This window comes from Stenella coeruleoalba (assembly GCF_951394435.1).
Source record: "Stenella coeruleoalba genome assembly, chromosome: 14".
Taxonomy (NCBI): Eukaryota; Metazoa; Chordata; class Mammalia; order Artiodactyla; family Delphinidae; genus Stenella; species Stenella coeruleoalba.
Window position 1 is genome coordinate 10,076,854 of NC_137160.1, and position 25,383 is coordinate 10,102,236.

The 25,383-nt window shown below is 35.1% G+C and overlaps 1 long non-coding RNA gene across 1 annotated transcript in view; it reads right to left on the minus strand.

The window, feature by feature from the left end:
- Positions 1 to 8,395: 8,395 nt before the first annotated feature.
- Positions 8,396 to 25,383, minus strand: part of LOC307197077 — a 287,652-nt gene continuing 270,664 nt past the window's right edge. Inside the window, exon 3 of the long non-coding RNA XR_013831320.1 lies at positions 8,396 to 8,512. This is a non-coding gene — a long non-coding RNA (uncharacterized lncRNA). The remainder of the gene's footprint in view (positions 8,513 to 25,383) is intronic.

Sequence of the window (25,383 nt, forward strand, 5' to 3'; positions counted from 1 at the left end):
GCCGGCATGGGATAATCAAGGGGGTGTTGTAAAGGCTTTGGTAGGATATCAAACAGGTCTGCATGGAACAGTGAGGATGATGCCAGTTTACAACTTAATATGAGAACACACACAAGGACACACACACACTCTGGTAGGAGACAAGGCATGGAAAGGGAGAAACTGGCCTGATTATGGGGACCAGATCTAGAAAGAATTAGTCAGGAAAATAAGACCATGGCAAGGCACCTGGCACAGGAGAAATCTCCCCCAGCACCTTCACATTCAGAGCTTTTCTCATTCAGGTGGCAGGAACCCTCCAGGCCAGCAAAAGAATCAACTCAGTACTACCCTCAAATAGCTCCACCAGCACAAGGAGCTGTTTGTCTTAGAAGTGTCTGTGTTACTTCAAACATGTGATAGGGCTCATAGGGTACTTCTTAGAGTACAGAGCACTAGAAGGCTTGTTTGACCCACTCCCAATGCCACCAAATGCACTGGTAATACAGCTGAGGGCTGCTTGCTCATTGGAAAAATAAGGAAAAAATACGGAATGGCTTTACAATTGTAAACAGGTACTGACAATCTCATTTTAAAGAACAAATGCATACTAGAAACAGTAACAAGACTTTGTTTGAGGTACATTACCAGAATGTAAGTTTCTTATATAGTATGTAAGTTTATTTTAGGGCCATGTGGTTGTCAAGAAATTTGGTTATCATTTTATTTATTTTATTTTATGTTCATCAGTTTATTATACATGATGAATCCCACATTTCCCTAAAGTTATAAAAGGTATGTTAGTCACTTATGTTTTGAGCTGAAAACATTTCTCATACTGGAGGATAGATAGCCCTGAAAGAGAAAATCTTTACAACATGGTATTCGAAATCTGAAGGCCTAATTGACTATTGTGTCTGTAAACATGAATTTTTAAATTGGATTTTAAAAGCCTAACTTTATTTTTATAGCAACCTCTTCACAATTTCAGATTTTACTAATAGCCAGAAGAATTCACCAACAGCCAAAACTTTCAAAAGCCAGAAAATAATTATTTTGCTAAAATCACTGCTAAACGTGGATAAGTTTCAGTATAATAAGATTCTGTAGGGTATGCCAATTTCTCATTTGTCTCACATAATTAAAAAGATACAGGCAACAGAATGTAGGTATTAAGAAGCTCTCTGTGGAGATAATCTTTTCTCATGTGAATGAGGTAAACATATTTCTCTAGACTACTCTTTGTAGATAGTTCTGCATCTACAGATTCTCTTTTATACTGTTCATTTATTTATTTACCAAGACATTATTATTTCTGTGTTTAAAAATAATAAGTACTGATTGATTATAATATCTGAAAATGCTCAAAGTTTATTAATGTGGTTTTACTGAACTGCAAATAAAAGTAATGTAAGGTTTTCTGTTTTAGGCCATTTTCTATATGCATCACTCCAAACACATAGAAAAGATAAATAGAAATAGAAAATCAATGGTAAAAAGAGAAGATTAAAAACATGGACACTTCTCAAAATGTGAAAGAAGCAATGAGGGTCTTTTGCTCACAGAAAAAGAGAAAGCTGCTGCTCACCCGCTGTTTCTTGTATGTTACTTCCTAGGGAGAAGACACAGGCACTGCCCACGAGTAGGGCCTGAACCCAGCCATCCATAAGCCAGCTCTGTGACTAGATCTGGAATGCCGCCAATTTCAGCAGAAGACAACTCCAAGCTGAAAATGTAAGACCTAATTGGCAACTAAGAATCGAGAAGATTTAAGGAAAAAAGACAATGATTTTAGAAGGAATGTCTGAGCTGACGGAAGGATAGGCAAAAACCTTGGTAAATAAGCAGATAAACTGAAACAAAAAAAAAAATAAACAAACAAAAAAACCTCCACTGCTTATAGCTACAACACCGACAAAAGTGTTTGATTTGGAGATAATGAAAAAAATATAACTGAAGACAAGAACACTAGGTAAGTCAGAGAGAGGTACCAAGAGCCAAGGCTCTAAAGTTCGTATCTTCTTCTGGGGGAGGACCCAATGTTGGTACAGGTTTTTACAAATTGTTAAGGTAAGTATGCATGTAAAACATTAAAAGTGATCAGCAATGGGAGGGAAATATATTGATTCCAAATGTGTACGGGAAAAAATGGGCATCTTGTCCTTTGAATACAATAACAAACAAAAATGCAGTAAAGAGGAGTAACAATGCCAAAACTTGGTACTCTACAACAGTTAACAAAAAATATTTTAGACAAAAATATTGAAAATGAAAAGGGAGCATCACACCATAAATCAGCTTTTTAAATGACTGAAAAAATGGTAGTTAGTGAATAACCAACTCCACGTCACTACATTAGGGAGCTGGGCCAAACACATGACTTTCTACACAAAAAATTAGCCCATGACAGCTGGTTGAAGGAGGAAATAGGTTGGATAAGTCTAGCACAGATTAGTTACATGTGAACCACTGGATTTAAAAAAATCTTCCCAAAAAACACAGGCCCAGATGTTTTTCTTCTTTTTCTTTTTTTTTTTTTTTTTTGTGGTACACGGGCCTCTCACTGTTGTGGCCTCTCTCATTGCGGAGCACAGGCTCTGGACGCGCAGGCTCAGCGGCCATGGCTAACGGGCCCAGCCGCTCCGCGGCATGTGGGATCCTCCCGGACCGGGGCACGAACCCATGTCCCCTGCATCGGCAGGCGGACTCTCAACCACTGCGCCACCAGGGAAGCCCAGGCCCAGATGTTTACAGAGGTGAATGCTGCCATAAACTTTCTGATAATGGAGAAAGAGAAACCATTTCCCAATCCATTGTTTAGGCTCTTGACCCTTTGAACACAAATCCAAAAAATATTTTTAAAGTACAGACATGTTCATCTATAAACATAGGTGTAAAAACTCTCAGCATAGTATTAGGAAATTAAGTTTGGCATTTTATAAATAAGGAATATATATATATATATATATATAATAATTTTGCTTAATATTTTTATGATTAATTTTTTTTAATTGCTTTATTTTTAATGATATGAAATCATCCATGGCTTATGTCTACCTTTTTCAAAGTATCTAATTAGATTTTTGCTACATTTAAATTCTAATTTGACAGATGTTCTAAAAGAGTAATTAATTTATTAAGGATTATTGTGATTAATATTTCTAAATTTTACTTACATATAAGATTTATAAGTACTAAAGAATAATTGTAACATGTTGGTTAGTTTAAATGTAATAATAATAAAGTGCACACATATCAACCAGAAGTCAACTTATCAGTGGTCATAAGTTGAGTCTGTGTTTAGAACCCAGGCATATATATTTGTGAAGGGATATTGGACCAATTTTTGACTGTTGGCCAAAGAAGACAGTTATGTGGGTGTTAGGCCTGATGTGAACAGCTTAGTGAGAAGGTCCTGAAGGGAGCAGGCCCAGGAATATGGATTGGACTCCTGAGGGAAAGCACAGAATTTGGTAGCTGTGACTTACTGTGGGCAAATGTCCAGGGAGAAGTTGTTGTTGCAGAAAGAGTTCTTTTAATTTATAACGCTGATTTACAAGAAGATTGTTTTTAAAAAGATGATTAATGGTACTTCTTCCAGTTGCATACTTGGCAATAGTCGCTGGATGACTCTCCATGTTTTATAAGTCATTTTAGTTGACAGATCCCAGAGAATATATGTCTCTCATGCTCAAACTATATCTCAGTTTCCTCCTGCAATACCCTTTCCTTTTTATTTCATTAAGATCATATTGTTATTTTATGTTTATATCATTTCTATATATCGGTTTCCCCAGAGAGTAAAGGCTTATGAACTTTTTCTCTCTTTGTAAAAAAAGTTTTCTCCAAAATTTTGAGAAACAAAAAGAGATCAGTGTGGTTTACATTTCCACAGGACCGGGAGGGTGATGTGATCAATACCATCAAATGTATGAGGTCAGGGACACTGAGACAATCCCTTCAGAGTGTGCTGTGTGACACGGGGCAGGTGTCTTGCAAGCAGATAAGCCAAACTAGAATCTGACTATCCTGCTTTCCATTTAGCCTGGTGTAAATCTCATCTCTCACCATGTTGCCCTCATTAAAAAATATACAAAGTGCAATATTTACTTTGCTAGGTTGTCCTGAGGTTAAATAATAAAGGTGTAAAGTTTTTAGTGCCTGGTAATCCCTCAAAGCACCATTTAGAAAACGCCTTTTTCTCCTACTTCTCCTGCTCCCAAACTCCCCAGTCTCCTCAGTTCTTTCTCTCCTCCCTCCCCCTCCCTCTGTCCCTGTCCCTTTCTCTTCCTTTTCTCCTTCTTTCCATCCTTTCTTTTCTCCCTCCCTCCTTTTCATATGTTCCAACTCTCTGCTTTACTTTCAGGCAGCCTAATATATTTCAATATTCTTTTCAGCAAAAAAGAATGAGTTGAGTTACCATATAATCCAGCAATCCCCCTCCTGGGCATATACCCTGGAGAAAAATATAATTAGAAGAGATACATGCACCCCAATGTTCATTGCGGCTCTATTTACAATAGCCAAGACATGGAAGCAACCTAAGTATCCATCAACAGATGAATGGATAAAGAAGATGTGGTACATATATACAATGGAATAGTACTTAGCCATAAAAAAGAATGAAATAATGCCATTTGCAGCAACATGGATAGATCTAGAGATTATCATACTAAGTGATGTAAGCCAGACAGAGAAAGATCACTATCATATGATACTGCTTATATGTGGAATCTAAAAAGAATGATACAAATGAACTTATTTGCAAAACAGAAATAGACCCACAGACATAGAAAACAAATTTATGGTTACCAAAGGGGAAAGGGGTGGGGCAGGGATAAATCAGGAGTTCGGGATTAACATACACACTACTGTATATAAAATAGATAGCCAACAAGGACTATAGCACGGGGAAATATGCTCGATATTTTGTAATAATCTGTAAAGGAAAAGAATCTTAAAAAAGAATATATATATGTATGTATATATATATATGTGTGTATATATATATATGTGTGTGTATATATATATATATATATATATATATATATATATATATATCTGAATCACTGTGCTGTACACCTGAAACTACCACAACATTGTGAATCAACTACAGTTCAATAAAAAAATATATATATATAAAACAAATGAGTATCAGAATCCACAGAATTTGCATAACATTTGAAAAATATATTGGTGAGGCTAAGTTTTGTTAGTATTTGTGCGTGCGTATGTGTGCTGTGTTGTATGTATGTGATATGACTATAGAATATAGAGTTCTTCAGGCCAGAGATTATAAATTGTAAGTTATAAGATGAATAAGTTCTGGGATCAAATGTACAGAATGGTGATTACAGTGAACAATTCTGTATTGCATACTTGAAATCTGTCAAGAAAATAGATCTTCAATGTTATCACCACACATAAAAACCAAAATCATAGTAACTATGTGAATTGAGGGATGTGTTAATTAACTTGATTGTGGTGATCCTTTCACAATGTATACACAAATCATCACATAGTACAACCTAATTTATGCAATTTTAATTTGTTAATTTTGCATTAATAAAGCTGGAAAAATAAAATTAAAAAGTATTTTTGTGTAAACAAAAACAAACAAGTGAACAGTCAATAAACAGTCTTTTAGTTTATTAATAAATAGCCAATGGACACTAAAAGATGTATCACTAGCCATTTTTTTAAGTGGTATATTTGCTTGATTGTTTAGTTGCTTTCTTCATAAAGCTAATTCTCAAAATTCTTACTCTATAAAAAAGATATAGTAACACCTACCTTACAAAAAAAATTAAGCTAAATTTTTCCTCATATTTTTTAGTTACTTCGCTTAGTGTCTGACAATTCAAGAAGCTCACTATTTCTGTAGGTAGATCAGGAGTGTTGCTATAAAGAGCAGCATGTAATCAGTATCTCCAGTCTGATGCATCTCAGCCTCCATCCCTTACCAGGCTGAATGATAAATGTCATTGTGTGAAAGCTTGAGGGTGACTGCCCTAACTGGTGAAGAATCCATCTCTCCTGAACCTGCTGCTCTTTGCTATGACTGCTTTACTGGTCACTTTCACACCTGGTTTCCGTTTAACCTTTCCAGCTCTGTTGTAGATCCATTTACTTCCTTCTGGCTCTCACACTTTGGCTCTATTCTGACTCCTTAGTTTGGAGAGCATTTTCAGGCTTGATGCTTTGAAATGAAATCCAGAAATAATGGCTATGTGTTTCCCTCTTCTTTACATATTTACAGGAAAAAGCCTAGTCAAGGGCCCAGATCACTGTAGATTCATAAATGCGGATGTATTAGCCAAACAGAAAAAAAATGTGTCTCCTTGGTTTGGAAAAGGATTTGAAAAGCATTATGAGGATGAAGACTGCACAAAAAGGAGACCCAAATTCACAAATCCTAGTGTGTCTTTATTGCCAAGAATTGTTATCCCAAATAACTTCTTAGGGGGCAAGAATAGAAGTTTATATCAAAGAAAGACAGGAACTAAAATTATCTGATTTATTATATAAACCATATATATAAACATAAAGTTATATGATTACTGTAGTATAATCACACATTTTCAAAGAAAATACTCATTTCAACTGCACATCTACTAAATTTAAGTATCTCTTTCAAAATTTTTGAGTTGATCTATAAGACAGCCTTGGATTGATTTACGCAACATGGTACAAGTTATGTGTTTAGATAACTGGATAACTACAGATGAAATTCTCCTTGCCCATTATTTTTTATCATTTCTAAGTATGTGAGGAGTGATGTAAAGGAAAAGAGAATATAAACAATGAAAGTAAATGATCTAATGTGCTTTCTGACATAGAGTTTATAAGAAGTAAAGATATACAAAGTGCAGTGAGAGCACTTATATAGAAATTAAAAGTTGGGATCCAAGAAGATTTTTCCCATGATGAATTAGCATTATGTAAAGAGTATAAACATATCAAATAGTTAAAAATAATCAGGGCAGTGATGCTTCAAAAATTCTTATATTTTTGAAGAGAACAAAACTTTTAACTTGAAACCATTATATCAGTTTATCATCCTCTGGTGCTATATTAACCTTTACAAATTATCATATAGAGTGAAATATAGTTTTTATCCAACTGAAAGAGGCCAATTTTATCTCTTCTTTTATGAAAAACATGGTATTATTTTTAAATGACTTTCATCCACAAATATCTTTAGAATATTGGAAAGGAATCATTTGCTTTTTAGATTCATAAAATATTTTGGATATCTCCATGGACACATCTAGACTATCTACCATGTCTTCCTTCATTTACCATGTTACATCACCTGACTTATGAGCTATACAATTTATTAGAAAGTAGAAAGATGTGTGTTATTTATAAACCTGAAAAATAACTACTTTCAGTCTGTTTGTATCTTTAATATGTAGCCTACAACTAAGTGTCCTAGGTGAAGTAATTTTGATTTCTTCTTTACTTTTTATTAAAGAGCAAACTTGGCTTCAATAAATGTGTTTTTAAAATCTAGTGGCTTTGTTACCTGCAATCTGTTTCTATTGAATTCTTACCCCTCCATTTTCAACAAGGAAGATGTTCTCAGAAAAAGGATGCGAAATTGGATGTATATTCACTGCACCTGGCGACAGAACTGATGTTCTGTTCATCTGATTGAGGAGAAACCTTGAAAAATCTCAACCTCCTACTTTCAGGCTCTGCTGAAAAATATTTCTCTTTTGAATAATAGCTAAGGCGGTATTATGTAATAAATAACAGAACAATTACAGAAGACATGCATTTTTCTGTCTCCCTAGGCAGACGTCTCTTCTTCCCTTTTAAGCTTCAGTTGAAATATTTCTTTTTCTTTAATGTGCTCATTCTTGGACCTGAATCCTGAGAGATTCTCTGTTTTCACACTGGTCTCAAGCTACCTAAGTCAGCCACTCCTTCTCTTATGTGAGTCTTTTATTTTTCTAATCTGGTAAAATCAGCATGCTACACACAAATACTGGTATGGAGAAATACCCACAGATTTTTAATGATAGCTGAGATTGTCCTCTCTTTTTATTTGGAAAGAGAAAAACTTTAAATTATTGTGTTTGTCACTATTAATAAACAGTTTGACTTGCAAAGCTTAATCAGACTTGATATTTAAACCCTTAAAATTTCACAATTAATTTGAATTTGAGATGAATATGAGAATATGAGATGCATATATAGAATATGCATATATAATAAAGGACGATTGAACATTTGAATATGATATTATTTATTTGTACCAGATTATTACCAACTTGGAATCATCCCCAAAGCCTTCTAAGTTTTTCTCTGCATTTCAGAGAATAAGCTAAGGACTTCACTTCTCAGCATCCCCTTCCCTCTGTGCTCCAGGTTACGATTTGCCAACACAATAAACTCACGTGATATTTGGAAGGTGTTCTATTTGGAAGGTGTTCCATTTGTAGGTAGAATTGCCTCCAGACTCTCCTGTAGGCCTGAGACTCTCAGCAGATTCTTGGTGAGTCCTTGGGAAACACTCATTTTGAGGCTGCATGAGGAGAGACAGGATGGGAGTTTGAGAGCTTCCTGAAAACTGAAGCAGCTTTCTGGTGGTCTTCTTAGAACTACACATTTTAAATAACATATTTGAGTGTGAAATTACTGTTCCCTTACTGAGAGCCTATGGTGGTCAGTTTTGTTTGCGCCAAAGGCGAGACAAGGCCCTCCAGCCGCTCCTGACTGCCATGTAAGCTCACGTGCTAGCTGGGCCACATGATCCACCCAAGAAAACGGTGATTATAGGAGTGAAGGGTCTGTGTCATTCCGTTTGGAGGCTTTGGTAGGTTTTCATGAGAGGTTCTCCTACCACTGACTTGCTGGGTCAAGGGTGCCAACATCACCGGCACGTTCAGTGCTTCACTACAGGGACTCAGAGTACTCAGCATATGATTGTACTCACAGGTACGATTTACTATGGGGACACAGTGAGGATATGCCACTGGGCCAGTCAGGGAAAAAGACACATCAGGTAGAGTCTGGAGAGATCCATGCGTTGACTTCCTATGCTTTCTCCCACTCCTTGGTGGGGGTCACGCAGAGCATGACCTTTTCTCAAGCAGCAACATGCATCAATGAGTGTGCGCAGTATTTTTGTCCAGGGAAGCCCTGTTGTGACTTAATGCCTGAGTTTTACTGAGGACTAATCACGCAGACACTTTCCACCCACCAAAATTCTGGACTTCTAGAAGGAAATCAAATATTCACATGGTAGAAACACTGTGGACAGGCTGGCACCATCCTGTAAGTAAGCCCTTCTTAGATCAGGCCTGCATATTCTTTCCCACACACACGCGTGCAGATACCTGAAAATATACGCGAACATCTGCAAGTATTTAGTATCCTATTGAAAAACGGTTTCTGGCTGGCTATTGATCCCTGGTATAGATTGAACACTTGATCGTGGGGTGCCCTGAGCTGCCCACCATGAAACTGATGTGGATGTGGTCATAGTACTACAAGGTAGGTCAGATTTAAGACAATTCTGAAGGACAGAAGCACAGCAAGTAGTTTAGATTATTATCGTAACTAGGACTATTACATTAAATCTTATCCCTCAACCCATATCTATAGGATCATAGGGAAATCACTATGACTCACTGACTCTTGAAGAAGGTATTATTTTTCCGGTTTTTGGATGATTCTACACATGAAAGTGGAACACATGAAACTAGATAGTTTGAGGATTATAAACTTCACCTAGTCATGGCTCCAAAAGACAATGACAAATTCTTTTAGCGAACAAAACTTGAAACAACGAATGTGGAATTTTCCACTCTCTCTGGAAGAGGGTATGGAAGAAGTATAGACTGATGCTGATTTTTTAACAATTTTACTGAGGTATGATTAACATACAATGATTCATACATATTTGCACTGTGCAATTTGATAAATTCATACATACATTTGTGAATCCATCGCCACAGTCAAGAGAGTGAACAAATCTATCACCCTCATAAGTTTCCACGTGACCTTCTGTTATCTCTCTTCTCCATCCCTCCCCAGATCCCCTCCTAGACGACTACTGATCTGTTATCTGTCACTACAAATTAGATTTTTTTAAAGTCTCTAGTGAACAGAATCACATAGTATATACTTTCTTTTCTGCCTTTTTCCCCTTATAATTATTTATGACATTGTATGTTTCAATAATTATTTTCCCTGAGTAGAACCCTATTGTTCATGTACACTACAATTTGTTTATACTTTTACTGATGGATACATTTTGAGTTATTTCTAGATTTTGTGATTACAAACACAACTGTACAAAACTTGTATGAACGTATGACTTCGTTCCTCTTGGGGTAAATGCTTGGGAGTGGAATGGCCGGATCGTATGGCATTTGCTCTCTACCTAATTGCTGAGCTGGAACATCGATCTCCTGCCCTCAGCACTCCGGGTGCTCAGGCCTTTGGACTCAAACTGGAACCTAGACCATCAGCTCTCCAGCTCTCAGGCCTTCAAACTTCACCTTGGGCTTTCCTGCATCTCCAGTGCAGACTGCCGGTCCTGGGACTCTCAGCCTCCAAAATCACATCAGCCAATATCTTATAATAGTTTCTCTCTACGTAGATACTATTGCTTGTTTCTTGGGAGAACCCTGACTAATCTAACTTTTTGATAAGCTGTCAAACTCTTAATGTGCCTACACCATTTTACATTCCACCAGGATTGTATGAAAGCTCCACTTCTATTACAGCCTTGTCAAACTTCCAAAAACAGAAAAGGAGGGAACATTTCCTAATTAATTCTGTGTTACCAGTATTACTCTGTTACCAGAACCAGATGAAGACACCACAAGAAAACTACAGACTATCTCCCTTATGAACACTGATACAAAATGTCAACAAAATACTAGCAAAGTGAACACAACAGCATATTAAAAGGATAATATCCCATGACTGCATGGGATTTATCTCAAGAATGCAAGGTGTTTCATAAGAAAGTCAGTTAAATAATACACTACATTAGAGGAATGAAGGAATGAAATACATAACCATCCCAACTGACACAGGAAAAAACATTTCTCAAAATCCAAAAACCCCTTCATGATAAAATTGCCCAGGAAACTAGGAGCATAAAGAAGCTTCCTCAACATGATAAAGGGCATTCACGGAAAATCCACAGCAAACATTTTACACAATGGTGAAAAACTGAAAGCCTTCCCTAGGATCAGAAAGTAGACGAGAAAGCTCACTTTCATCACTGCTATTCAATATTATACTGGCAGCTTTGGTCAAAATAATGAATCAATAAAAGGAATAAAAGGCATCCAAGTTAGAAAGGAAGATGTAGAATTGTCAAGAGTTGCAACGTCTGAGTTAACACTTAAGTGAAAGAAATTTTAGGTTAAGAGGCACGAATTTTCATTGTGTGGCTGCTTCAAATACCAGGACCCACAGCCCTAGAGAAGCTACTTATTTTTCTGACAGTCTCAGAGCCCTGCTCAGGACCTGGGGTGAGGGGAAAAGAATATTTGTTTCTTTCAGCATTAACTTTTTTGCTGGATAACTATTGTGATTTCCGACTCAGTTGCATTGACGGTTATTTTCTCTGAGTTTCTGGCACATTTTGGCTTTTTGATGTTTTCAAGTATTTTTTTCTCTATATATTTTTACAAGGATCATTTTTAGATGCTCTTAGGTAGTAGCTACTTGAAAACAAGCTACGGGACTGGTGACAACACAGGAAAGCAAGTGAAGATTATTAACTCCTCTCATCTTAGTAAGAAGCATATGAGAATTAGAGATTCCAATATAAAAGTGATTGTAATAATAGAAGATATTTAGTTATTTTTTTTAATTTACTAAAATATTTAAAATTGACATTTTTGTAGTTTGGGGTCCTTATTAAAGCAATTTCTTTTCATTAACATCATGTGGAAAATAACAAGTTTTATTTAATTCTTTTAATATATATTAATTATATGATCATAGAATCATGAATTTACAGGGGCAGAGAGGGCATGAAGGATAAGAGTGAATCGAGATTTTGTGAACCTCAGTTCTCTATTTCTTGCAATATAAAAATACAAAGAAATAGAGAGTTTGCTTAGAGTTTGAACCCATGAGTACTGAATTTGAATTCTACATTTTTAAAGTGACAATAAACATTACAGAAGCTGCAGAGAGTCCTAGGGTTCATGGAATGAAGGTATTAGGTACAGGGATTTAAACCAGCCTTAAGCGTGTGTAGCCATTAGAAAAGCAGTTAAAGAAGATAAATTGAGTTATTTTCACTTTGCATTATACTTTGATTTATTGTAGTTTTTTCTATTGATATTGGCTCACTCCATTCAGTTTAATAAGTTGCATTTAAAATGCTGTGCTTTCCTAATAGATATAACCTGGGTACAAGGATTCCTCCCCCCAACAGACATTTCTCTGCTAATTATTTAATACCAACAGCATATTGAGTCAACTCTAAAATATAAACACAAGCCTAAAATGGCCAACTCAGACACATTTTCAAGAGACAAAAAGCTCATTTTATCAAAGGATTCAATGCATTCCCTAGAGCTAGCCACAGCAGGGATTTTCTTTCTTTCTTTTTTTTTAAAACATCTTTATTGGAGTATAATTGCTTTACAATGTTGTATTAGTTTCTGCTGTATAACAAAGTGAATCAGCTATAGGTACACATATATCCCCAAATCCCCTCCCTCTTGCATCTCCCTCCTACCCTCCCTATCCCACCCCTCTTTGCAACACTAATTACAATAGCCAGGACATGGAAGCAACCTAAGTGTCCATCGACAGATGAATGGATAAAGAATATGTGGCACATATATGCAATGGAATATTACTCAGCCATAAAAAGAAACAAAATTAAGTTATTTGTAGTGAGGTGCACAGCAGGGATTTTCTACGGCAGTTCATTTACTTTCCCTGGAGCCAAATTATTTTTGTTGTTTAGGAAACATGCACAGAGTTGTTTAAGACACACACTCAGCAACCTGATAATGGCAGAAATTTTCTTCAGTGCTTCCAAGACCCTTGGTAAACACTTAAATCTTAAGGTAAACCAAATTTACAGAGTATTTGGAGTGTGTGTGTTGCCAAATAACTGTGGCAAGGACCCACTACCTATGTCACACATCGGTACACACCACACCATCTCCAAAGGGCAAAAAGTTTTGTCAGTATCATGCCTTAATAACAAGTTTTGCCTTTATATTCTGCATAATAAGGCAACCTCCAGAGTTGGAGTAAATATTTGCAAGCCACACATCTGATAAGACGTTAATACCCAAAATGTGTAAGGAACTCATACAACTCAATAGCAAAACAAAGCAAAACAAAATAGCCCAATTTTAAAAAATGGGCAAAGAACTTGAACAGACATTTCTCCAAAGACATACAAATGGCCAAAAGGTATATTAAAAGATGCTCAACATCAATAATTATCAGTGATATGAAAATAAAAACTACAATGAGATATCACTTCATATCTGTCAGGATGGCTATTATCAAAAAAAAAAAAAATCCAAAGTTAAGTGTTGGTGAGGATGTGAAGAAAATGGAACAATTGTACACTGTTGGCGGGAATGTAAAATAGTGAGGCAACTATGGAAAAACAGTATGGAAGTTCCTCAAAAAATTAAAAGTAGACTCCCATATGAATCACAATCCCACTTCTGGGTATATATACAAAAGAATTGAAATCAGGATCTTAAAGAGATATTTGCACTCCTATGTTTATTGCAGCATTATTCACAATGGCCAAGATATGGAAACAACCTAAATATCCATCCAGATTAATGGGTAAAGAAAATGGTGTATACATACAATGGAATATTATTCAGCCTCATAAAGGAAGAAAGTTCTGTCACTTGCTGCAATGTGGATGAACCTGGAGGACATTATGTTAAGTGAAATAAGCCGGTTACAGAAAGAAAAGTACTACATGATTCCACTTATATGAAGAATCTGAAATAGTCAAACTCATAGAAACAGAGAACACAAGTGTGTTTTCCAGGGTCTGGATGTTGGGGGTAAATGGGGAGTTGTTCCATTGGGTGTACCATTTCGGTTAGGACAGATGAATAAGTTAGAGAGATGTGCTGTGCAGCATAGTTACCTACAGATAACAGTATCGTATTGTGCACTTCACAATGTGTTAAGAGGGCAGATTTCATGACAAGTGTTTTACAACAAAAGAAAACAAATCCAAAAAACAAAAACACCACTGGGAGGTGGGAAGGTGTTGTATATATCTATTTCCTTGTTTGTGGTGATGGCATCACTGGCATGTTGATATGTCCAAACTCACTAAACGTCATGCATTAAATATGTTCAGTTATTTGTATGTCAATTATACCTCAATAAACCTGGGGACAGAAAGCAAAACAAAAAATCTGCATATTAGAAAACCACATATGAGCATTCTTCCTTGTCTTCCTACTCATTCTAATTACACTGTATTTTCCCTATGTCTCCTCTTTCTTCAGTTATGAATGTTATTTAAATAAGCAAAGCCTTACTGAATTCTGTAAAAGAGTTGTTACTTTTAGCCAGATTCACAACTGAAGTGAGTCTATTGCAAAACACCGTGGGAAAAGAGTAATTTTTTGGAAACCAGAGTTGCATGAAAAATGTCCTGATTGGGAGATTCATATACATAAAGGTGTTTGGCTATGGTGTTGACTGAATTTTAGAATAATTCTGGACATAGTTTTTATTTGTATTTCTAAAGAGGGAATTAAAGATCTTAGAATTAGGACTTTCATAATGGTTTTATTTGTGAAAATGTTCAGTAATGTTTTATATTTGAGGCTCTCAGGATGAGGAGAGTTCTTTATCCTCTATGAGAACAGAGCTGTCCAGCTTTTTCTGGACAGTTGGTGGACAAATGCACTGGAGGTTACATTCATGAAGAAATGTGTTTCTAAGGGTCGTTTTGGTGTTAACTTTTAATCCTATGATAAACTAAACATATTGTTTGAAATGTATTATTAAACAATCTGCTTATGTATCCACAAATTTAAGAACACAGAAAGTGGCTTCATATTTCCACAGGGTTAGGAAATTATTTCTGTGAAACATCAAGTACATGGGCTTTTTTCCTATTATTATTTTTGAAAGATTGTGTTGAATAATTGCTTTTTTGCTCTAAAGAAAGTACTTGGAATCAAATTCAACTATAATTGTGAAGATTACCTTATTTAAATTAAGCTATTTTATAGATGAAGAAAACTAATGTCAAGAAGGCCAAGTTGATTATTATAATCACGGATTATTACTGGCATGCGAGATGAGAATCTTGAATACCCACCTTACATTCTATTCCTCCACTGTGCTACTGCAGTTACATGAGATAAATAGATTTTAATATCTGACTGTTTAATTATTTAAAAAGCCTCAGAATTCCTTCCTCAACGATCTTATTAGGAAACATCGTCAAAATGGAAGTTAAAACATGTCAAAATGCTTTTAAAACTAGGGCACTTGTCACAGTTCTTAAATTAGCCTGCCATTATTGAGATGGAATTCTTGATTAAACCAAAAATTCTGGGCAGGGCAATTGCTTGGCCCTCCTCACAACGAAAACTGACAGTGATTCAACCAAATCTTTCCATTATACCTGTTCGATGACTTCAATATATGACCTTCATCTTTAATTAATCTTAACTCACCAAACCCTCTCCTAAGTACTTAAAGTTTTCAAAAATAAATCCTTTAATAGATTATTTAGATGACAGTCTTGCTCTCACCTTTCACTTTGCAGATTATAGATTACACTTATACATCTTAGTAATGTCATCAGATTAATGATAGATTACAGAGGCAAGTAATCAGCATGGTATTTCCTTAATAATGTCTTCCCTCAAGTCATCAGCATCATGGCACTACAGCGGTATTACATCGACAGTGGTTTTCACCCGCCTATCATCTATGCAATTGTACATCACTCCAGCAATAGGGATGTGAATAAATCATTTGCTGTCACCTTAGTATAGAATATTAACAATGCTGCCATGAGGTAACTGAAGGAATGGATTTTTTTCTTCTGTTACTCATTACCATTGAGGTGGAACCCAATGTCTGGATGCAACTGAGGTTTAGTGAGGCTTCCCTTCAAGCAGGATAAACCCCTAGCACTTCAGAAATATTTGGATCTGCATTGTATCATCTGTTGGGATTAGAAGTTGTTTCAATCAACAAAATGATTTTTAATTTGACTAAAAACATTTAAAATAATTCACCAAACTAGAAAATGCAGATAGGTATAGATAAATAATATATAAATATATTTATAGATAGATATTTCATAGGTGATTATATTCGACTATAACTACATTTGTTTTTAGATTTATTGATCTGCATGTTTGCATTGTGATTTGGGCAATTTATATAATTTAAAAAGCAATATACGGGAGTCATATGTATTTAAAACGAAGATTCCTATAATTTAGGTGTTACTCTAAGGATAATTGTGGTGTGTGTGTGTGTGTGTGTGTGTATCTTCATTGTTGTACAAAATGGCATGACTTTTAAATGTTTTGTGTAATGATTACTGGAATATTCTTACATCTAATGGATATTTTAATCTTAAAAGATGGATTCCTTTGTATTGTTGTTAATTGCTGCTCTCCCATCATTTCCCAGGAATTATCTAAATTGTGAAGAAATGCAAAATTTTATACAAAACTTTAGAAAGCAATATTTTGTTATACAATCATATTCAACATTATATATGGTGTAATTGCTTTTTACTTCAAATAATTATATTCTCAGTATAGTTTTAAAATTTTTATTTAAATTAATTAAATTGAAATAGGTTTATGTTATGAGGATTATTTCCCAAACCATGTTTTATAAAAATAGTGATTGAAACATCATTTTTTTAAGTTGTGAGAGTGGGGAAACACATACATAGTATAAAGGAATGAGGACATGTTGTTGGAAATGAAAAGAAATCTCACAGAATATTGTGTCAATCATGTGTTCCAGTATGAGGGATAAGATATTTTCACATGATTTCTGTAATAACTGAAGTTTTATGTAAGGAATCGCTAGTTTATTTAAAAAAATCAGAGTTAAGAAACAAGCTTGAAGGAAGCGAGTGAATGCAAGGGAAACACAGGGAACTCAGGAGAGACTTTGAGAATTTGGGGTGGACTGAACCCTGAGTTCCAGGAAACAGCTTCCAAGGAAGATACACCAGAGATAAGAGGAAGTGATTAATGCTTGTTGAATACTCAGGACTTCAGAAGATGCTATGAGGTATACGTACCCTGATGATTTATATGCAATAGTATTCACTGGGTGCAGGGTGAAGCTGCAGAATTTTAGGGTTGGTGGAATTGAGCTAACGAGCTTGGGGTATCATGGAGGCTCATTTCCAAGAAAAACACATTTGTGACCAGGAAACCCTGGGGTGAGGGCCTCTGTGCTATATGGTAAGGACATGGTATGCATAATCATGTCAGCAAAAGCTTGATGCAGATGGACCAGGGCTGTGGGCATTGGTTTTTGCTGGTTGAGTTTTTTAACTTACGTAGGCGACATATCGAGGAACATGTGAAAGTCAAAAGAAACAGAGGAGAGAAGATTCTGGTCATTGGATTATGCCAGGAGAGAAGTAGTTTCAACTTGAATGAAGCTTGGACTTAACTTTCAGGAAAAAAAAAAAGTTCTCTGGATAAAGGAGAAAAGTTGTCCTGATTCTAGATACAGTATAAACTTCCAGTGAAACCACATTTCCTTAATAATGTATGCTTCTTGGTTTTTGTTGTTTCTTATTTTTCTGTAAAATTATCTTAAGACATCAGTGTGATATCGTATTCAATTGATCATTTTAAGATTATGAACATTTAAAAGATTTGAAATGCAGTATTGATATCATAGTGGGGAAATGAGAAGGGGATAATTAATTATTATTGTTTTAATATCAATTCGTAATCTTCAGTTAAGTTAGTGAAGAAAAATAAGAAGCTTAATGCCAAATCTTTCTTGGCTGGCTGCGCTAAAGAAATCACGCATATCTTGGTCATATATTAAAAGCAAAAAACCTGCTTCATGTTTAAGAAACTATACAGCAGATGCCTCTCACAGTGGTACTTTATGTTGACTTCTCTGTGTAACAGATTCTATCAGAGCTATTCCAGCAGAGTGGGTAAGGGAACTAGAGTCAAAAGGTTTGGGTTTACATTCTGGTCTGAGGTTTAGTTGTGTGCCTGAGTCAATATTTCCTCATTTATTTCCATACCATCTTTTTTTTTTCTTTTTTACCGTTTTACGAAGGCATAAATAGCATACAATAAACTATACACATTTAAAATGTACAATTTGAAAAGTTCTGTCATCATACCTCTTTTCTGGATCTTTTTTTTTTTTTTTTTTTAACTTCCATGGCTCTACTTAACTTTTGAACATGCGGAATGTGGTAGGAATAACTTTTAATTTTCTTGTCTCCTAATTCTCATATCAGTGTTGATCATGGGTTTATTCTGATTTTTTTTTATCATTATGGGTTGCTTTTTCTGCTGCTTTTCATACCTGGTGATCTTTGACTGGATGCTAGCCATTATAAATTTTAACTTATTGATGTCTGATATTTTTGTATTCCTATATTCTTGAGCACAGTTCTGGGATGAAGTTAAGTTACTTGGAAATAGTTTGATGCTTTCAGTGCTTGTTTTTAAAGATTTATGAGGTGGGATCAGAACTATGTTTAATATAGGACTAGTTATCCAGGACTAGTTAGTGAGGCAATATCTTTCTAAGTGCTCTACTTGTTGCCCTATAAATTATGAGATTTTCATGTTTGGCTGGTGGAAGTAAGCTCTATTACTGGCCCTATGTGGATCCTTGGCCCTGTTCCCTTCATTCTTTATGAAAGTTTGTTTCTCGCCTCTCCAGATCTTGAGGGTTCTTTCTCCTCTGTGATATAGTCTCCTGTGACTTCTACCAATTTTGTTCATGGAGTCCACTGAGCTGCAGTCTGGGTTTCCCCTCCTGAACTACTACCTGAAGATGCTCTTCAGGAAGTAGCCTTGAGCAGTTATAGGACTCACCTCATTCGTTTCCCATCTCTCAGGAATCATTATTCATTGCTGCTTGATACTAATGTCTTAAGGTTCATTATTTCAAAAAATATTTTGTCAAAAATGTTTGGTTGTTCCAAGAAGAATTTAAATCTCTTCTTTGTTGCTCCATTTTGCCTGAGCCTTAAGCAAGCTAATTAATACCTCTGTGACTGTATTTTCTGTCTACAAATTAGAGACAAGGTTAATATTTTCCTAAATGTTTTCTGAGATTACCGTTTAGTTATTATGTGTAAAGGATGTGCAACTTTATTTGATACTTAGTAAGTGCCCAATAAATATTAGTTTGTATTATCAATGTGAAGAAGTATATATTGTTTGCATTAGTGTAGTTATACGGAGTATTTTAATATTTTGTTTCTTTTAGGTCTACAACCTTCAAAAAAGAGTAACACCATAGGAGTAGCATGAATATATGTTACAATGCTGTGAGACTTATTTAACCTTTTAAGCTTGTGTAAATTATTTAACCATCTAAGCCTCAATTTCCTCATTTATTAATAGATGTTGAAATAGCACTTAGCTCATAGAGTCATCATAAGGAGTATATATGACATTCAATGCAAAGCACTTGACACAATAAAAAGCCTTTGATTACTCGTTGTAATTCTTACTCTTATCCCTAGAAATGAGTTTGTCAAATAAACATTATGAAGTTGCATAAAAAGACTAATAAAATGATTTAATTTGTTGCAAATTAAACCTGCTTTAAATATACATTAAATGTCATTTTGTATATATGTTACAAATTAAACCTGCTTTAAATATACATTAAATATCATTTTGTATATATTTGTGTCAATTATTTTTTTAAACATATATATGTTTTGTCAATGGATTGAGAATTCTTGAGTGTATAAAATACGTAAGTATACTTTTGTCCAGAAACTGTTGGTTCTGTCATCTCTTCTTCTTATCCTTTGGTTTGTTTGAGCATCAGTCTTCCTGATAAAAGATAAGAATACTGCTGCTACCAAAATTCCACAGGTTGACCTATTATCTTAGGAGATGGGGTACATCAACAATCTGTGTGATTTTATTAGCTTGACTCTATTGCATCACATGTAAAGCATTTTAATTAAGGTATTTTGTTTAATTGGACTTTCAAATAATTGTGTGCAATGTATCAGGCATTGAAATTAATTATAAGTGAATCTATTAAAATGTTTTTGACCAAGATTGAAATAGCAGTTACTAAATGACTGAATCATTATTGGATTTAAATGCTTTACGGTTATGACCCACATATATAAAAAAAGTTTCAAATTAGTTAAGTGCTGCCTTATTTCACTATTGATTAGAAACTTTTAGTTACCATATTCTGAACTTTCAGAAAAGAACAATGGATGAAAATACATATCAACATTTTTACATGTCTTGTTATTAGGAAGATTTTTATTAGAAAGTAATGCTTATTAGAAAGTGTTCACAATCCCCATGGAAAATAAGCATTGTTTATGTACTTAATACCTGTTGTCTCACAATTATATAGAGAAGTTATTTTAAAACATTACTGAATTTATGGAAACCTTTGTCATTATTATTTTGCTATTTGCTTTTGATACCAAAAATTCAACTATCATACATGTCGTCGGGGTCCATAAAGTTATTTGAAGTATATAAAGAACCTCCGTGCCTGAGATGATTAGATATTTCAGCTTTAGATTATGGTAGAAGTTATAGGACAAATCTAGCCTGCTTTGGGGATTCCATAATAGAACTTTCATGGGTATGAAAAACAAGGCCACCTTGACTCTGGCAACTGCCATGGTGTATCTCTTTTTTGATCAGCGGCAGAATTTTGCTAAGAATACTGAACTTATGGGGGTAATTACTTAAAATATCTGGGCTTATTACTAATAGCTATCATATCGCAAAGTTAGCTATTTCTAACAAATATGAACTAAATCAGAGAGGAAGCATCTTCTGTTTGAGAGATTGACCTACAGTGCAGAAAATAAAATATAAAATAATGATTAAAATCAAATCACAAGTTCTATTGGTTAAAGTTTGAAACCATGTCATAATTAAAATTATTTTCCCCAGAGACATAACGGGATAATTGTGACACACCTTTTAAATCAATCATTTCAGGATTTTTGATAACATTTGGAAACATTTTTTGCCTGTAACTACTGCTTTTCACTGATGCACATATGAAATATGGTAGGATGTTATTTTTCCTGATCCAGTTCACCTGGATTTTCAATAGCTTTTCATATCTTGTTCCCTGTAGCTTTTCATTTTCCCCCAATCGAACCCAAGAATGTCTCAGCATGAGAGACTGCTGCTGATTTGCAGGTTCAGCTATTTTTTCTGGTGAAAGTGTTTTTCACTTTGTTGCTTGGTTCTTCTGGCCCTGATCTGTTGGACTAAGAAATGATGAATGGCAAAATATTAACTTGTGCCATGTTTTATATGATATACTATTATACCTTAACTTATTTAACACAATTCAAATATTTTTAATAGAAGGTTTGATTAATAACCTGGATAATCACTTAAATGATCAGAATAAAGTTATAATTTAGATTGGCTTAATATTGTTGTATCTTCTGAGAACTCACAATATGACGTTTAGATCACCTGCTCTGCCATTTTGTGTTACATATAGTTAACTGGGTATATATGAGCTTATTTAACTGAATGCAGAACTCCTGAGTACACAGTCTGATTTATATTTTTGTTACAACATAAAGCATATGGACTACACACTGAAGGTCGTTGATTGAAAATGCGCGTGCGCACACACACACACAAATAAGACTTAACTATATGTTGCCTATTGGAAGCTTACTTCATATATTAAGACACAAAATATTAAAAGATAATGGACAGACTAAGGTATAATGTACTAATAATAATCAGAAGAAAACTAGAGTGGCTATTAATATCAGACAAAGTAGGTTTCAGAACAAAGAATATTACCAAGGGTAAAGTGGATGTTTCCTGATGATAACGGCATTTATTAATGAGGAGTACATAAAGAATACAAGCATTTATGTATCTAAAAATAAAGCTTCAACTTACATGAAACAAAGACTGATAGCATTTCTTTAAACAGAGAAATATACATATATAATTTTAACACCTCTGTTTCTCAATAACTGAAAGAGCAGGTAGACAGAAAATCAGTGAGAAAATAGAAAACTTAAGCAGTGCTATCAAACAACTTGACCAAAGTGATTTGGATAGGACTCTCTAAACAACATCAGTAGAATGAACGCACACTCTTTCCAAGAGCACATGGAGTATTTATCAAAATGGGTCATATTCTGGCCCACTCACTGAGTCAAAATAAATCTAAAAGGAGTCAGTTCATACACAGTAGGATCTCTGACTACAGTGAAATTAAATTACATATCAAAAACTGCATGGTATTATTCAGCACTAGAAGCAATGAGTTATCAATCCAAGAAAAGACATAGAGGAAATTTAAATGCATATTATTGATACTAAGTGAAAGAATCTGAAAAGGCTACATAGTGTATGATTCAACTGCATGACATTTTGAAAAAGGCAAAACTATGAAGACAGTAAAAAGATCAGTGTTTGCTAGGGATTAAGGGTTGTGGGAGGAATGAATAGGCAGGGAACAGAGCATTTTTAGGGCAAAATACTCTGTGAAAATACTCTGTATGATGCCATAATGATGGATACATGTCATTATACATTTGTCCAAATCCACAGAATGTGCACACCAAGAGTGGAATGTAGTGTAAACTGTGGTCTTTGGGTGATTACAATGTGTCTAATTAGGTTTATCAACTGTAACAAATGTACCACTCTGATAGGGGATGTTGAATATGGTGGAGGCTATGCTTGTGTAGGGCAGGGGAGATACAGGATATCATTGTATTTTCCCCTCATTTTTGCTGTGACCCTTACACAGCTCTAAAGAAAAAGAATTATACAAAATCTGACCATGTTTGTATGGATAAACACACATTAATAGATGTTCGTTATACTATCTTTTCATTCTTTAAAAGTATTATTGAAATTTTCAAATAAATACTTCTTGTATTTTAGTTTATTTATGGATGATCTTAGCATTGATAAGCATTGATATATGGATATATCTATATATTTGCTTTTCTACATTTTCTAAAAGAAATACATTTTATTTTCATTACCAGAACAAATTTGAGTAACATAAAATTTGTATAGTATTAGTTACAAACCTAGAGGCATGCAAGTATAAACTAAATAGTATGGTGAAATTATTGAATAAATTATAGTATTAGATAAAATATAGGACTCTAGACCACTACAATTTTCAACTTTGTTTCTATTTTTATTATTTATAAAAATATTTCTGTTAATTATCCACAAAGTGATTTAACACATAGGTTAGTATAGTTAAACATAGGGATTGGATCTAGGTTTAAGAATGAGTATGGAAACTAAGAAAATACAAATATCTTTGCAATTGAGGGAGAACAATGCAGACAATATAAATGTTGGTCAACATGTGTGATTCAATTCTGAAAATATTTAATAGCTATTATTATACATTTATAATATATTGATACAGAGAAATGTAACTAATTTCTTGAAGTTCAATACTAGTATCGAAAATAAGTTCAATTAATATATTCAGACAAAATTAATTCTACAAAAAGGCTTTTAATAAGACACAATTGTTCTCTGACTCAAAACAAAGAGTAGTTTTATATAGAGTGTTTCACAAGTGAAAATGGTAGATACCTTTTTGGTCTAACTGAAATAGTGATTCCTTCAATGGTCTGATGAATCATATCACATCTCATTCCCAGTATAATAGTAACTGAATTCACACAGTGGAAACTGACATAGCAATGTAGGAAGTCAGGAAACTAGGCATTCTTTTCCTTCTTTCCTTCTCTCTTTCTTTTTTTTTCTCCCCCTCTCTCAAGGAACAGAATCCCACTTCTGACTGTGCAACTAAAAGCTTGTAGGGTCCTGGGTCCCTATGTTTCTCAGAAAATAAACAAACTAAATTTCACCATCTGCTCTATTGTTATATATCTGCTTTTGAAGGCAATGGGTAGTTTTTAACCAAACTCCTCTGATGACATAAAATGCTTTGTGACCGCCTGGAGGGGTGGGATAGGGAGGGTGGGAGGGAGGGAGATGCAAGAGATATGGGAACATATGTATATGTATAACTGATTCACTTTGTTATAAAGCAGAAACTAACACACCATTGTAAAGCAATTATACTCCAATAAAGATGTAAAAAAAAACCCAAAAAACAAACAAACAAGCAAAAACAAACCAGGGGAAAAAATAGAACAGTTCTTTGAAGGAACTATAGAGCAACTGAGTTAGCCAGGATGAAATAGCCAAGATCCTTGGAGAAGGGACATGAATTCAGGCAAGTCCATCACTCTCCACTAATTCTCCATTTGAGAGGATTGACAACCCACAGGCAATAGGGGCCCAGGGTCACACTTTCTGTAGTCTTACAAAAATGGAAGAATGCTGCTGAGAGTTCCTAAGCATGGTCTGAATTTGAGCAGCCAAAAACGTAGAGATAGGGAACCACAGTGAAGTCAGCCTGATATTCTGTTTCACACTTTGTCTCAAAGCATCTGGGGCGCGTAAGTTGCATGGAGCAGGAGACCAATAAGAGAGTATCAACTTACAAGGCCAAAGAGCTAGGCAGGACTTTCAGCTGTCAGTGCTGCGAAGGGAAGCAGCGTAAACCCAGGATCTACAAAGGGAGAGGTAGCCTGGTTAACAGCCCACACTTTCAAAGGAGACCCCTTGAGGCTAAAACTTAAGAGTAGGGGCGGGGATTCCCTGGTGTCACAGAGGTTGAGAGTCCGCCTGACAATACAGCAGACACGAGTTCGTGCCCCGGTCCGGGAGGATCCCACATGCCGCGGAGCGGCTGGGCCCGGGAACCATGGCCGCTGAGCCTGCGCGTCCAAAGCCTGTGCTCCGCAACGGGAGAGGCCACAACAGTGAGAGTCCCGCGTACTGCAAAAAAAAAAAAAAAAAAAAAAAAAAAAATAGTAGGGGCAAACTTATCAATACTGTAACCAGGCTCAAATCATCTCAAGGAGTAAGTTTATTCTTACAGGAAGAAGATAACATTACACTGAACCTGCACAATTTTTCATACACTGTGCAATTTTCAAATAAAGTATTAAGCAATTTTCACATTCTCCTGCAGCCAGAGAACAGTAAAGCTCATTTTCAAACCCAAGTAAAGGAAGAGTAGAGAGCAGAAGAACAGTAGAGACTAAGGTAAATGATATTTATACCTAGCAAAGGGCACCCCTCTTTTTCTGTCAGACTTCTCAACAGGGTGTGTGGGCTGTGTGTG